The following is a 16,231-nucleotide window of genomic DNA, read 5'->3' as shown; positions in this document are numbered from 1 at the left end:
TCCACCACTTCAGGTCTTGTCTTGTTAAGTCAGTACTCTCCAAAAGCCCCATTTCTTTTAATGTGTCAACTTTTGGAAGCCTCCTGAAGGTCTGTGCTGTCTGTACTTTATGTACGTGTTTTCCCTGTAGCAGAAAGAAATAGAGAAAAAGCTGATGTCAGCTACAAAACAATTTAAAATCTGCAAGTGAAACAGGCAAAATCTGTGGTACCTTCTGAACTGTAATAACACATTTTTTTTTACTTTGAAGTGCAATAGTCTTTGAAGTAGAGTGCTGTCTCGACAATCAGTAAGGAAGTTTATATATGGTTAATATGAAGAGCTGCAGTATTTTTATCTACTTCCTGTTTTTAAATATGCAGTCTGTAATTAACAGCAAATTAAAGCGGTAAAACCCATTATTAGGTCTGTTTGTTCCTGAAAGAAGAGACAAACCTCACCCTGTAATTCATTGTCTGCGTGTCCTAAACACGAGTTTTCCATTGAAACAACTTGTCTGGTCACTTTTGAAGTCATGCTACAGTATGTGCAGCATTTATAGCCTTCATTCTGCATTCATTCAGCAGGTTATAGCACTGTACTATCAAGTCTGACAAACGGTTGAAATCTGTAATAAAACATGAGTGCCACGAGTGGGAGTGGACAAACCTATGAGGAATTGAAAACTTGTGGTTATAGCACAAATGTAAAGGTCACGGGAAAGCGGATCTCCTCGCAGACAAAAGGCGAACAACTTGTTTTCATGGGAACTGGAGTAGCAGTGGGTACGCTGTGTTTTGTTTGCTGGGTCTAGAGTACAGTTACAAAACCACTATGTAAACTTCCTCTAAATCACATTGATATTGTGATGTGGTTTGGGTTTGTGCTAAATGGGCGAGAACCATTTTAGGATGTTTCTCGAGATCCTATTTTGGTGACTTTTCAGCTTAAGATATAAAAAAAACCCCCACTTATTCATATTATGGATGCAAAGTTATTTCTCATTCCTGCTGTTGATAATGTTTAAAAATCTGTGTTTGTGTTCCCATCCTCAGCAACTTCCCCTCAGTTATGAGAGTTTTGATCCAAGGATTACAGCTCATCTCTGTCAGGCAACTGCATCAGCCAGCGACAGCCTTTTTAATAAACATACAAAGGAAGAAGAGCAGGACTGACTTCACAACATTAGCAGATTGCAGACTTAAATAACACTCCCCTCCATTTATCAACACCACGTTGTCATGGAGATATTCACCAGGGCCAAAAGCGAGCAGATGGCTCGAGAAATCGATGGCTGAGACTCAAACGAGCTGATCCGCTGATTTGCTTCAGACCCAGGGGGAGAGTGTTTGGGCTCGCTCTCAGCTTGTGTTTGTGCCGCCCGTGTGTGGGTGTGTGTCTTTGCAGTGCGAGCTGGGGTCAAACGTGTACAGGCCTGCCACAATCACCCAGAGCATGAGATTATTGTCTTTTACCTCTACTTTTGGCTGACATTTCAGATATTTCCACTAAGGGTGCTTGGAATGAGACGTTCCCAACATGAAATCAGCACTATACACATTTAATGGTTGTTTAAACCTGAAGAAATATATATATATTTGCTTTTAAAAGTTATTTTTAATGACAAATGTGAATACTTGGCTCTTTATGTTGCGTCTGGCAGTTAGCTGGGGAGACCTATCCATGCTTTCAGCCATGCCTGTAGGGCAGGGTCACATGATGGCTGGGCTTTACAGCCTAGTCTTATTCAATCACCACAACATGAGCCATGAGAGATAGAAAGCTAACCCCAGCTAAATGTTTATATAATACCTCATTGTGGAAGAGCTGCCAGCGACTGAGCAAAACATTAGCAGGCCTTTCTAGCATCTTTGTTTTGTCTGCAAGCTAGCTGGCTTATCAGCTCCCTCTTAACAAGTAATATACAAAGTGAAGCACAATGGTCTCTCAAATATTGTAAACACGGGGCTAAAATTAATTCAAATGGAGGAAATCACTGTTTTTCACCTGCCTGCCAGAGGCCCAAATGATAAATTACTCAGTTTGACTAAATTCAAGCGTCCAGTTGGAGACAACCAAGTAAACAAGCAATCATCTTCACCTGAAATGGCTTTTTAATGTCTTTAGTCATGTCCTTATGCAATATGTAATCCTGTCCCAAGTGTTCATTAGTAACTTTGTTCCGTTTATGCTCTTACCTGCAAACACTATTTTTAAAGCTTTTATTTTGAAAAATACAGTGCCTTTTGCAGCACAAATACAAGTATTATTATCAATGGAGTTCAGAGAGAGGGCGAAAACAGTCGGTCAGACAGACAGTCTGCCCTTAATGCAACTTTCCAATATTACCCATAATCCACCGGGATGTATCTGTGCAGGCCAGTCCAGTTATCGTGCTCAGAAGCAGCCAATCAGACCTCATCTTATGTAATCCTTGCATTCATCTAGCAGCACAGCGAAGGCTGACAAATTGTGGAGGAGAGGTGTGCATGTGGGTGCGTGCGCGTGCACACACACACACACACACACACACACACACACGCACACACACACATGCACGCACACACGCACACACACACATGCACGCACACACTCAGTCCAGACCAGAGTAATTTGAACATTCCTCCTCCGCGAGCCAGCGTCTCCTGCTGCACATTCCTCAGACATTAGACTGAGCCGCTGCAGCAGATGGGAATTACTGTAACCGCTTCTGTTCCACTTATGTCATCACACACATCGTACGTGAATTAAGAGTGAAGTATAAATTACCGCATGTTTGGGATGTTTTGAATGACGATGGCGTTTTGTTGATGCTGTGAGGCAGTAATGTGCGCTGCATGGCGAGGAATGTGGAAAGTAAAACTGCTCTTTATTATATAGCCGGGGGGATTATGGCAGTAAAATTGTTTAATGGATTATTCTGGCCGCAGCAAAACTGAAGCCCATTTTCCAGCATGCACTCACTCCCTGCTCTAAATCTTTGAATGTTTACATGCTAACAGCAGAGGCACAGCTATCCTGTGGCTTATTTTCCTACATGTTCATTAAAGTTGTGCACGGCCACATGTACAAATAAAAAACATGAAAAAGATAAGATAAGTTGCACAGTTTCACCTGCAGCTCTCTTCACCAATAGGAGGTTGGGTTTAGGTGCAATTAAGTCAAACCTTGTGCTAGTTAAACTCTTAAAGCCTAACTTGTTGTATCTCAGCCTATAATTTACAAAGACGGAGGCAGCTTTTAAATGTGGGGCTTTTATCTTAGACACTGTTATGCCTGCTCCTGTGGTATTCAGCTGATGACTCTCCCCCAAGATTCTGTCTCTTCTTTCCTTTTCTTTTAGCACTGGACGGAAATGTTGGAAAGCCAGCTTGTGCTAGCTGAAGTGACTCAACCCCGTGCCCTCTGAACCATCACCCGCCTCCTCTCCTGTCTTCCCTCTGCTCCTTCACTGCCAGTTATTCTTGTTTCCCGTCTGTACAGTGTTAACACACCCGTGGCGGGAAAAGCCATTGTCTTATTGGGGGAGGAAGGGGCACTGTTGGCCAGCCAGCCAACAAGAAGACCCCCCGCTGCGACAGCTGCCGTGCTGTTCCACTGATCTGTGGGCATTCCTGCTCATTAGCAGTCTTTGTTGTTCATTTTGTGCGTGTCTGTGTGAGTGTGTGTGTGTGAGTGCGCACAAAGCTGGGTGATGAATTGACTGTGGCAGGTAAAGTAAGAGGCGCAGGATGAATATGCATTAGACTTCCCAGAAAGCCAGAAAATATCCCATCGCTGGGACTGAAAACAAACTTCACAGCAGGTGTGCCGAGCACAGAGCTCTGATTAAGTCCTAACAGTCTGAACTCTCGCTCTTTGTGACCACACCTGAGCTCAGGAGGTCACTTCTCATGTTTTTGTGACGTGGGCGTTGAAAAACGAGCTCTCTCCTTTTGTGCGTTGTGCACAGATTTGTCGTTCTTACCTCATGTTTTCACTTTTGTGCCAAGTGCCAGCGTGCAGCCTTATTTGGACACGAACGAACACGCTCCCATTTTCAGGAATTTTCTTAATGCGTCCCTTCTTCTGTGGTAATCGATGCCATGATAAGACGTACTTCTGGCTCAGAATCTCAGGGGACAAAGAAAGAGGAAGAAACAAAGCTCACCGAAAACCAAGCAATGCTAAATATACGCTTATCTTCCTCACTGTTTGCAGAAAGGAGGAACCTCCATTAAGACTCTCTGCGTGTTTTTAGTGAAACGCTTTCATCCTTCACACATTTTTAATGTGAAAACCGCAGGTGAGGGTATGACTGCAATATTTACAGCACCCTGGTGCTGGGTGGCAGGAATGAATTAAAGGTAAAAGGAAAACAGGTACGCGCGCTGCAGCAAATTATCCTCCTCAGTCTCAGCTGGTTGTTGGATTTTAAAGCAAGCATTGAGGGTTTTCAAGCATGAGCTCACCTCTAAAGAATGTGGGCTGCCCCTTCCTCTGTTACACTGAGACCAGCCAGATAACCTGCCCGTTACAAGGACAATATGCTACCACATCAAGAGGGACTTTTTCTCTCTCTACCACACATCCCTGAGCTGAGGAACCTTTGTATTTGGTACAGAGAGCAGCCATTGTTTGAGGAATGTGGGAGGGATGATGTGTTTATTAAGGCGAGGATATGAGCCCTGAAGAGTCCTCCAACAGCGTGCAACTTTCTGTGGTCGTCAAAATGGAAATGCCAACAACAGGAAACTCGTTTCCCAGTCTGTTTGTTATGATAAGGTTATCTGTTATCAGACTGCATATGGTGCTTAATGTCTGCAGTTTCTCTCTAATATGTCGGCCTGTTTTTTTGTCACTGTTTTTTGGTGGAGGTGGTTTCAGTACTGTATAAACACGCCTGACATGGAGCTGACTCAGCTGGTCATAGATCATACTTAGTGACCTTTGGGACAAACATTATTAACAGTTTATAGCTACAGTAAGAGCACCGAGCCAGGTGAAATATATACTTAGGAAGTCGCCAACATTTATCTAAATACACTGGAAAGAAGCTCCCCTGTTAAATTACACTAAAGTATTAGCAGCTGGCTTTGCAAGCTAACAAGGGCCCAACTATGGACAAGCACTGCAAACTAGCTGAGGTTATAAAAGGTGGAGCATGGCTGGTTCATGTAACAAACGTGTGCCTTTAAAAAGAAACCATGAATAAAAAACAAACATCTGATACTTTAGTGCGCCTACCGTCATCTGATAACGTCTCTTTCTATAAAAACATGTATTTTACTTTGCTTCACACAACATATGTTTGCAGTATAATGCTTATATGTTATGTTCCCATAGAAACACTGTATTATACTGTCTACAGCAACAACATTTACAGCATTTTCTCACAGTGCGTCTAAATAATTTTACCACAGGTGTTATTTCAGGCATAGAAGGAAGCGTCCCACAACAATAACACCTCATCGCTAATGACGAATAAAGGTTGCCTTATGGTCAAGCTAGCTAGTTCATGCAAGGCATTATTTCAATTCAATTTTATTTATATAGCGCCAAATCACAACAAAAGTCGCCTCAAGGCGCTTCATAGATACAGAGAAAAACCCAACAATCATATGACCCCCTATGAGCAGCACTTTGGTGACAGTGGGAAAGAAAAACTCCCTTTTAACAGGAAGAAACCTCCAGCAGAACCAGGCTCAGGGAGGGGCGGCCATCTGCTGCGACCGGTTGGGGTGAGAGAAGGAAGACAGGAGCTGTCATTATCTGACAGCATGTGAAAGCACAAATATTTAAAGGTGTTGTGAACGTGGAGTAAGATGCACCTGCAGCTGAACAGAAATCCCACTTTGGCAGGTGTTTCTTTTCTGTGCTGACTTTTTGTGAACTTAGTTTCGGTTTATTTGAACATGCATCATCGTCTTCTTCTCGTCTCTCCTTAAGTTTAAACTTGTTTGTCTTATTTGTGTTGTGACTGATATCTTAGCGTTTTGGCAGATATGAGCTCCATGCGTCTTAAGTTATTTATATGTTTTTAATTCGCAAAAGAAGAACAAACTTTAACACTTGTCACTTTTTTGTTTTGCAGGTTGAGACTCTGATGAAACTGATGCATAACCATGTGGAACGTCCCTGTCTTTGTGAATTCTGATAACAGGGAGGAAGAGGACGGTGAAGAGTTTCTGAATGAGAACTGAGAGCGACCTTTCTCCTTCTCGAAACCTTCTGCACTTCTGCATTTGCCCTCGCCAAGGAGGAAGTGGGAGCGCTGACTTCCTGCTGCTAACACAGGTGGGCGGGGATAAGGGGGGGGGGGGGGGGGGGCAGACCCTACTTCATCATGGGTCCCTTTACCCAGAATCCACCGCGTGGATTCAAGCAGCAGAAAGGCAGGAAGTGTGACCCGGGCTTGATAACAGCGGGGGCAGCTATTTCTGAAAACGGCGAGCACAGAGCAGACAAGGAGGTGTCTGTTCTGCTTCCTGTTGGTTGTTTTGTCAGATGTGAGCGGCTGAATGTGTCTTTATGTGTCAAAATGAACTGTTTGTGCTCCGAGGTCACCGCACTCAGTGACAGACAGAGAAACCTCTACATGGGCACCGACATGAGTTTGCATGGCAGATTTTGCACTTCTCTTTTTTCTTCACATTAACACATTTTAGCCGCAACGCTGAAGCAGAGGAAGAGCAGCTACGGTAGCGATGAGTCCTGCCTTTGTTGCAAAGACTTCAGGCTTCAAAATGGCGGCCTTGATAACCTCCAGATATTGTTATTCTGCGTTCACGCTGTGCTTTAAAGGCTGCTGCTGACTCCAGATCAGTCTTTGATAAAAACCTGATGTGGAATTTTGGCCTTCGCCGCCCTCTTTCCTTCCTCCGCCCCCCCCCCCCCCCCCCCCCCTTTCCTGGGATGCCAAATAAGGCCGGGTTGCCACATCTGCTGAAACTCGAGGGCTGCTTTGTAGCTGCCTTTCAGAGTCTCCACATGAGACCGAAAGAATGAGACAAAGGGGAAAAAAAGTTTGGTGTTTGTGCGTTTGCCCTGCTGACTTGATCGCGTTCTTTTACAATGAGAGCCATGACATCATCTGGTTTCTCCCTCTCCTCTATCGTTCCCTCGTTTAAATTCTCCTGCACTTTTTTATGCTTTCATATGTTCACTGTTATGTAAGCCTGTCGAGGCAGCCAGGGTGAAATTGCGAACCTTTTTTTTGCCTTGTGCAGACAACATTTCCCCTTTCCACCCTGGCCACAGCTGCTGTGTTTCACGGACTGTCAGTGCGCACAATTAACCCAACAGTCTCCACATGTCTTTTCTTGAGCTTATGCGACGAAATAAGATGGCCTAAAATGGTCATTTAGCAAGTCTCCAGAGCTGATAAGTGCCTGGATTTAAAGAGGTTATAAGATAGTTTGATCTGTAGAAGGAAGTTGAGGCTGGCGTGAAGATTGAAGGACTGCATCTTGCTGCTTTGATAGACTTTTGTGCGGAGACACGCCTGTGAGACAACACTGAGACAAAATGTACATTTTCTGTCACGATGCAACAGTGGTGGTGTCAGCAAAAATGAATAAGCTGTGTTATTCCTCCCTGCTTGCAACTATTTCCACCTGATTTTAGTAAAACAAGCCCGGGCTGGATATCTATACACCATCTTCCTGTCAAGCGTTACTTCCTCAAAGCTGTGTGTGACTGTGTGTGCGTGTTTTTTTACTCTAAAGTTCCCCTTTTGGAATGAGAGAAGCGCCGCGTGTTGCCTCAATGCGAGGAAGTGAGACGCAATGTTGTGGTTTACCTCAGCTCAACCAAGTAGCTCAGCACTCAGTTCAAAGCCAAGGAGATTAAAAGGAGCGTGACCTGCACTCTGTCTTCAGATGTCCCCTCCTCCCCCTGCTCGGTGTGTTATTGTACCAGTCTCATTTCATCCCCTGATTTTTATCTGCAGACAAGAGTCGCCTCCTCCGTTTGACACGTCTTCATATCACACTACACATTCCACACCTTCAGCAGTGCAGAGGTTAACTATTCGTAGAACTGGAGACACGACTTTCAGACAGGCAGTCGTCAAATGCGTGAGTCGGAGGAGTCCAGATTTAAGGGTGTGTGCTCACACTGCTCATGTTTGGAGAGGTTTGTTTGACCTGTGCACAGCAAGCCTTTACGCCTTTATCTTCAATTTGGTGAAACGCACTCTGGGCTCTTGACTAGAATTAAAGTGGCTGAACCTGAAATTTGAGGTTAAAAAATGCCATTATCTGTCTGAACTAAAAGTACAGTCCTGACTGGATTTGCTTGGTGCTTTCAAATATACAGGCATGAACACAGCAAAATTGTGCTGATGTCATTAGGTATCTTCAAGCTCACATGAATTTCCCATAAAGTTTCCAGTTTCATCACGTGTGGATGAATGTTCATTACCTCTGGAAGTTGCGTGTGAATGCCTTTGGTGACTTTTTTAACATTATGAACACGTATCATGACGGTTTTCTGCTAAACCAAAACAAGGAGTTTTAGGCTACGTCCACACGTACACGGGTATTTTTGAAAACGGAGATTTTCTGTTTTCGTTTAAAAAAATAATCCCGTCCACACGTAAAGGCAGAAATGAAGGAAAACGCTGCTAGGAACATGCCAAAGCAGCAGGTGGCGCTATATTCCTAACCGTGTAGAAATGTTGGCCAATCAGAAGTCTAGAAGCCTCGGTGGGAAAAAGTAAACAAAGCTGGGGCATAGAAGCAGAACTGAGTCGTATGTGTGGAGGGACAGTAACTGTGTGTATATGTAAGCGTTTAAACACTGCAGAGAGAACAATTAACAGTAACAGTATTGTAGAAATTCATTTCACCGAAACAATAACGTGGCGCACAGTGTGACGTCAAAAAAGGCGCTCACCTTTGACGCTGCGTTTTCTGCGTTTTCTCCGTTTTTCTCATCCACACGTAAATGCAAAAACGGAGTTTTCAAAAATATCCACCCTGGCCAGAATTTTTAAAAATCTCTGTTTTCAGTGACTGAAAACGCCGTTTACGTGTGGACGAAAGGTGCAAACGCATAGAAAAATCTGCGTCCCGGGTACGTGTGGACGTGGCCTTAGTTCCTGAAAGTAACCAAGCAGCAGGTGACTAAGAGTCCACATGGTACATGAGTCAAGGTTCAACGAGTCAGAACAGGTATCATCACGGTTTTCTGCTAAACCAAAACAAGGAGTTTTAGTTCCTGAATCTAACCAAGCAGCGGGTGACTACGAGTCAAGGTTCAACGAGTCGGTCTTACTCTTTGGTAAGACTGGTTTTGCATATCTGGTGTTACCTGATCCAGTCTTATCACAAAAAACATCTAAGAAGTTGTCCATTTAGATACCTAGCAGATGATTGGCTGAACCATGCGTCTGTCACCATCTAAGCCTTAAATGTTAGATTATTCCTTATCTTTGTAATAAGAGCTCACCTTCAAAAAAAAAAAAAAAATCCTAGCAACATAAAACATGAACTGCAGCCTTATTGGCCAGTAGTTCCTTGTAGACTGCTGATTGGTCCAAACTCACTGTGGTTTGGCAAATGTGTAGGTTGGCGTCTAGCAACATGGATTTCCTTGCAACCGTGATCTTATAAATACTGTGTTAATTCCACAATGTTTAACCCCCCCCGTTTGTTTTCAGCGTCCGTTATTGCTGCAGTCGGTACATCAAAGATATCCAAACTTTGCTAACATTACAGTCATGTGACTCTTAGCAGCCTTGGCCCTAATTAGGTCACACAAAAGGACGATGATCCCAAGCAGAGCTGCAAAGATACAACAGAATGTCTGAAAAAGAAAAGAATCAAGGAATTGCAACAACCCAAACTTCAGACCTCAAGTAGAATGAAATGCTGTGGGACCTGAAAAGAGCTGTGCAGAAACAAATGCCTGCAAACCTCAATCAACTGAAGCAACGCTGTAAAGAACCATAACCCTGAGCCTCCACAGCGATGCGAGAGGCCGATAAAGTCATACAGAAAAAGAGTTACTGCGGCTAAAATTGGCCGTGCGGCCTTTTGAATTTAGAGATGCGTTTCATGTTCGGTGACCACAGTCACGTCTGCAGCTAACACGAGCTACTAGTCCTTAGTACTTAGTTAGTCTGTTTGACTAAATATTAAAAGTAATGAAATGAGTAAAGGTGCGTTTACTGCTTTCATGTTAACCGTTTTTTTCTCTACGTAGACTGACGGCGTTGTGTTAACAGCTGCTTACTTATATTGTGTTGTTGTATGATAATGAAAGCGAAGTCCAACAACACAATGATTTTTCAATGTTTTTATTTTTGTTCAATCAGAACTGTAGGTGTGATTCCACTGCTTATAACACCTTTTCTATTCACAGCTTTCTCTCATCTCGAATAAAACAGTTTGTGTTTGTTGTGTGTCTGTGTGCATACATACATGTGTGTGTGTGTGTGTCTGTACATCCCCTTACTGATTAGCGGCGATGACTCCTGCACTCCGTTGGCTGCTGTTGTATATAACACATGACCAATCAGCAATCTGTAAGAGCATGCATGCGTGTTTGTGTGTGTGAACACAAATGCATGAACTCAAAATGTGTGTGCTTGTGCCCAGGCACAGTCTCACAAGCACACCTCATCCCACTCTTTTCTACCTTCAGCTTTCCATACTCTGTCACACTGCAGCTCCCGATCGTGCCTCCATCAGACAGCTGGAGTGGAGGACAGGCGCCGCGAGGAGGATGTAAGAGGGGAGGGGAGGAATGTATTTGGTAAATCTGCAAGGGGGTTTTTGGGGGGTGGTGGTGGTGGTGGGGGCAGCAAGGTGAAGGAGAAAGAAAAGCAAAAAGAGAGGAAAAGGGAAAGGTAAAAGAAAGTTAAGGGGTTAAGAAGTGTCCTGTCCACACACACCGCAGGGCTATGAATCTTAACTGTGGGATATCAGGAATTCAGGCTCAATCACCCAACGGAAATCACCAGAGAAGGGAGGGGGAGGGGAGGGGAGGGGGAGGGGGAGGGGGAGGCAGGCTAAAAATGTAAAAAAAGAAGGACTGAACGTGCACTCTCTGTCCTTTCCTTTTTGAAAAACAATAAATCAGTTTGACTGTTACGTGTATCCCCTACCTTGTGTTAACCTTTCCCCCCTAAAAGCTAAAAGTGCGGAATGGATGAATCATTAATCTCTTGCGGGAACTTTGTCATGTTAAAAAGTAACAGAGCTATCTCGGGACATTTATATTCCGAGGAGTTTCTACCAAAGCTGGTCCCTGAAACAGCTCGATATGTCCGGCCTCTGCTTCATGTCAGGGTGAAAGAAGATATTATGGCTCACACCAGACAAAGGCCTTCTGTTGTTCCACTCACACACAAGGCAGCGCCCTTCCAGATAAAGGCACTTTCAGCTGTTATCGTTCATGTACTTTGTCACACCTTTTTAAATGTTGTTTACAAAGAGATGTTTAACTGTGTGTGGGGGGGCGGTTATGTGCGGCTTTACATTTTATGAGAAAGTGAAAAATCTTTGTGAGAGATTCCCGAGCACTCTGATGTGTGTGCGTGATGATTTGCAAAATTGCTGCAGAAGTCAACGAATCAGAGCAGAAATAATTAGCACTGTCAACCTTTTCCAGCATTATTTAATGTTATTTTTCATAGGAAACGTTTATACACACAGTGGGCCGGAGCCAACCTCGTGTGATATTTATATCTAATGACACATTTATATAAATCAAATTAAATTAATGGGAAATTCAAAGCAGAATAAGGAACCCTCCCGTTGTCGCAGCAGGAGGCTGGCCCTCCCCGAGTCCTACTGTTCAAAGAGAGTTCTTCCTTCCCACTGTTGCCATCTGCTCGCTCATAGGGGGTTGTCTGATTGTTGTTTTTTTCTGTATTACTGTAGGGTCTATACCTTAAAATATGAAGTGGTTTGAGGGGACTGCTGTTAAAATTGAATTGAAAAAATATTTCAAACAAAAAAACACTGAAATGTAGACACGAAGGGCTTGTAAATGGCAGCAAATATTATGTAAAGTCGCCTGATTTCAGTGCCAGTGCCCGTCAGCTGATGGTTTTGCGTTACACTTGGCCATCCTATTACTTAATCATATATAGGGCGTGTGGTTTAAGCAAGTATTAGCAGGTTTCTGCTACACTGCAAACCACTTTGCAACCCACTTCCACCCCATTTCCTTACTGTCTGCTGCCACTAATGGCTGCCCTTTTCTTTGGGCTCTTGCTCCGTCTCTTGTTGCCCTAAGATGTCCAAATATGAGCACAGAACAACAAATGCTAAAAATAAACCACCAGCAGCACAAGTGAAATTTATTTTAAAATGCTATATAAAGTAAACTATTCTGCCAGCTGTGTGAGAACAAGGTTAAGGGCGATGTTAGCAACACTAGATGCTTATTTGTGATTGTTGGTGGGCTTCAGAAGTGACACAGGCGAGCTTAGTTGAGACCTTTATGAGCATTTTTTCACGAGTCACCAAAATTGTATTTGTTGGGCAGAGAAGTTTGGTTTCTTTTCTCTGCTCAGTTGCAGTTGGACGTCATGTGGTTACCGTGAGTAACATGTGTCATCATCTATCAGACATACTTGCTCTGAATCCCTCAGACTCGTCTTTTGGTGTGTGTCTTAAATTTGAGTGTAATTGATGTCACACGCAGCTGAACCAAAGCAAAGAGCAGGACCTCACACCTGTGCACACTTTGAGCCTCAGACCTCCGCTGTGATCACGTTACAAACGTCCAGTGGATGCTGCACAACTGTGAGCAACGTGGGGAGGATGTGGTTATTCGTAACCCGGGCCCACCGGCTGGTGGATTTCCCATAAGGCAGAGCATGCGTCCAGTTGGTGTGTGTGTGTGGGAGAGAGAGGAAGGGGGCGTTCATGGGAAAACAAATGTGATGAATCAATGTGGATAATTATTTGTACAGGGGAGGAAACATATGGTTGAACCCTCAGAGGATCAGAAAAGCAAAATCAATGCTAAAATGTTCTCTTTGGTACAAAGGGTTCACAGAGGCAGTTATACAAAAGGAAACAATTTAATGAAACTATTTCAGAGTGCACAGTTTGAGCCCCCAAGTTTGCTTTGAACTGCTATCAAGTGCAGCGTCACATCCCAAGAGACGCTATGAAACTGAGTTGCTTAAAAAAGTACGTTGCACAGCTTCAGTTTCACCATAATCAAGAAAAGGGTTCGAGTGAGTCTCGTGATTCTGCTTTGACTCTGCTGTTGAGCAAAGCACAAACAAGTCTCAATCGTCTGCACTTCCTCATCGCTTCTGATAAAACAGAGGGTTTTTTTCTTAATCAAATGGGAAAAATATTACGATCAGCAAGAGAAGACACAGCAACTGTGCTCTTAGCGGTTTCATGTTTGGGGAGGCTCATTTCCTGCCTCGGGGTTTGCAGGACTCCAAATAAGCACAAGCTAAAAAAAACAACACTTTGTCTATACTTTGCCTCTTTATAACATTTATTAACCCCCCCCCCCCCCCCTTACTCCTGCCCCTCCCACACACACACACACAAACAGAAGAACAAAAAAAAATCTTTGCAGCGCTTCAGACAAAACAGAATGAACCCTGAAGGCAAAGAGAAAACAAACAGAATCCAGTCCAGTCATCAGTGATTACCCTCAAGGTAATGATGGATGGGAAGGGTATGATGGGTAGGGTACTGCCAGACACACACACACACACACACACACACACGACCTGTCAAGAGCATTAAGCATGGATACAAAATGAGAGTTGACTTTGCTCTCACAGCATAAACCCCACAGTCTCTGTCGCTGTGCTTTCACAGAGAGATCACATAAATAAATAAAACACATCATTTTCATCATATTTAATAACATCTGAAAGGCAAAGCACTCTAATTATAGAGCATTACATGATAAGACTCGTTTCACTTTAAACAAATAGGTAACAATAAATATGCTGCTGTTTTTTTTCCCTTTGGAATGTCAAAAATGGGAAGAAAACACAAAAACATTTCCTCTTCCTCCACCGAAAAGTCCGATCAGACTTCTGCCAAGACAAAGCAAATATGCGTAGCTCTTCCTGTTTTCTCTCACCCTGTTAAGAACAAGGTTTATCATTGACACTAGCTCAGCAGCATGTGACTGACGATTTCTTATAGCACCTTTTCACTTTGCTGTGTGTCACACATGCACTTGGCAGCGTTGGGAGTATTTGCAGGTCGTGGTTGCGGGTGCAGGGACTTACCATGTGTCATGAATGTCTGACCATGAAAAAGCTGATCACTCTAACAAGAAGGCCTCGCTCCTCCTCAGAGTTTCTCAAGCTCAGGGCGGGGTGGTGTGTGCACGTATGTGTGTGTGCTCATGCGTACGCGCCATCTAGAAGGCGGGGACAACAAGAGCAGGATGTGATACAGCAGGACTCCACTTCCTCATAGGGCTCAAACCAGCGCAGTGCAGAGAGCGCCACCTCTCGGCGCTCGGCTGTCACGGCAGCTGCGTGCTGGTAAAATTCCATTCCCACTGATAAGAAAGTGCACAAGTGCAAGCAGGCCGCACTGAAATGACTCGATAAGATGCAAGGTGTCTTGTGACTCTTGTGATGGAAATCAGTCGCATGTGTTTGAGGGTTCAACATTTAGCAGGTTTAATGTATTTAACCACAGAAAGAGGAGTTTTACACGTGTTCACTGATGGCTCAGCCGGACCCCACCCATATCAATCCACACCTCGGAGGGGGTCAACACTCAGGATCCTTCTGCTTGCGTAAAAGGTTTTAGTTCACAAAATGCACTTAACAAAAGAAAGCTCGCTCACAGAACCTCGAATATCCCGCACAGCACATTTCCTCACACGCTCAAAGAAAACTCCTCAAGCCAGAGAAGAAAAGTTCAACATCAACGCTGCTAAAAGCCTCCTGGAAGCTTTAGCTTCCATTTGGGGTTTTAAAAGCAGCTCTTTGAACTTGAGAACCAGAAGCTTTTATGCGAAGAGACGCCAAATCAATTTTCCCTTGAGGCCTGCACCGCTATCGGCACCAGCTGCGTGCATCTTGAAAGCACATTTTAATGTAAGATCAGGAGGGTGATGTCACACCAGCAGTTGCATAATGGCGCCCTGCTCGTCTAATTACATTTCATCTGGGCTTTTGTGTGTGAATCATAACATATACGATTTGGCAGGACTATTAAAAGTGCTTCAGTGAATAAAAAGCTCATTTTGATATAAAGGCAGCTCGTGGTTTCTGTTTATCTCTAATTTATGAATGCAATTCACAGTCAAAGCAGTCTTTACAACTTCTGCCACTGCAGCTATCGCCACATCTGTTGAAACCAGCACCTCAGATGTGAAAATAATACTTCCTACATGGGCAGAAAATACATATATTCTCAAGTAACTTATAAACGGACTGTACAAAAATATTTGTCCTTATAAGTAAGATTTTGAAAATGTAGAGGGTTTTATGATTTGTTTCTTGTGTAAAGGAAGTCCTCTTGACATTGTTTATTTTTATGCTTACCTTTAGCCTTATGTTGCAAGATAAGTCGCTATAATCTACTCTACAATATCCCCCACACCATTACACCATTACACCACCAACTGGTTATACAAGCCTGCATGACCCATGCAGGCTTGTATAACCAGTTGGAGTTATTTACTCCAAATGTGTACTACTATCTGAATGTTGCGTTAGAAATTGAGACAAACCAATCAACGTTTTTTCAATCTTCTAATGTCCAATTTTGGTGAGCGTTTGTAAATCGTAGCCTCGGCGACCCTGGGTTGGTCTTCTGTTACTTCAAGGTTTGATGTGTTGTGCATTCAGATCCTTGCTGATGGCTGAGGTCAGAATGACCAGACTGCTTTGACCTGATCGAAAGGTAACAGTAACTAAAATAATAATAATAATGGATTGGATTTATATAGCGCTTTACAACGCCACTATTCACTCTCACATACTGGTGGAGGCTACAGTTGTAGGCACAGCTGCCCTGGGGCAGACTGACAGAGGCGAGGCTGCCATATTGCGCCATCGGCCCCTCTGGCCACCACCAGTAGGCAGTAGGTGAAGTGTCTTGCCCAAGGTGTCTGTGAAGGTTCTCAGTCATCCAGGTCATCGTAGTCAAAGGAGCTTGTCTTGCCAAGGACACAACGACCAGGACAGAGAGCCCGGGAATCGAACCGGTTACAGATGCGCTTCCCAACCCCCTGAGCCACGGTCGCCCTCGACCACTCATTACAACCATCTCAGCATGTCTGAATGTAAAGGTAAAAGAAAAGGCTACAG

The sequence above is a fragment of the Neolamprologus brichardi genome, chromosome 23, assembly GCF_056152115.1.
Source record: "Neolamprologus brichardi isolate AB-2024 chromosome 23, ASM5615211v1, whole genome shotgun sequence".
NCBI lineage: Eukaryota > Metazoa > Chordata > Actinopteri > Cichliformes > Cichlidae > Neolamprologus > Neolamprologus brichardi.
The sequence above is the reverse complement of the archived record's forward strand: the minus strand, read 5'-3'. Positions refer to the sequence as shown.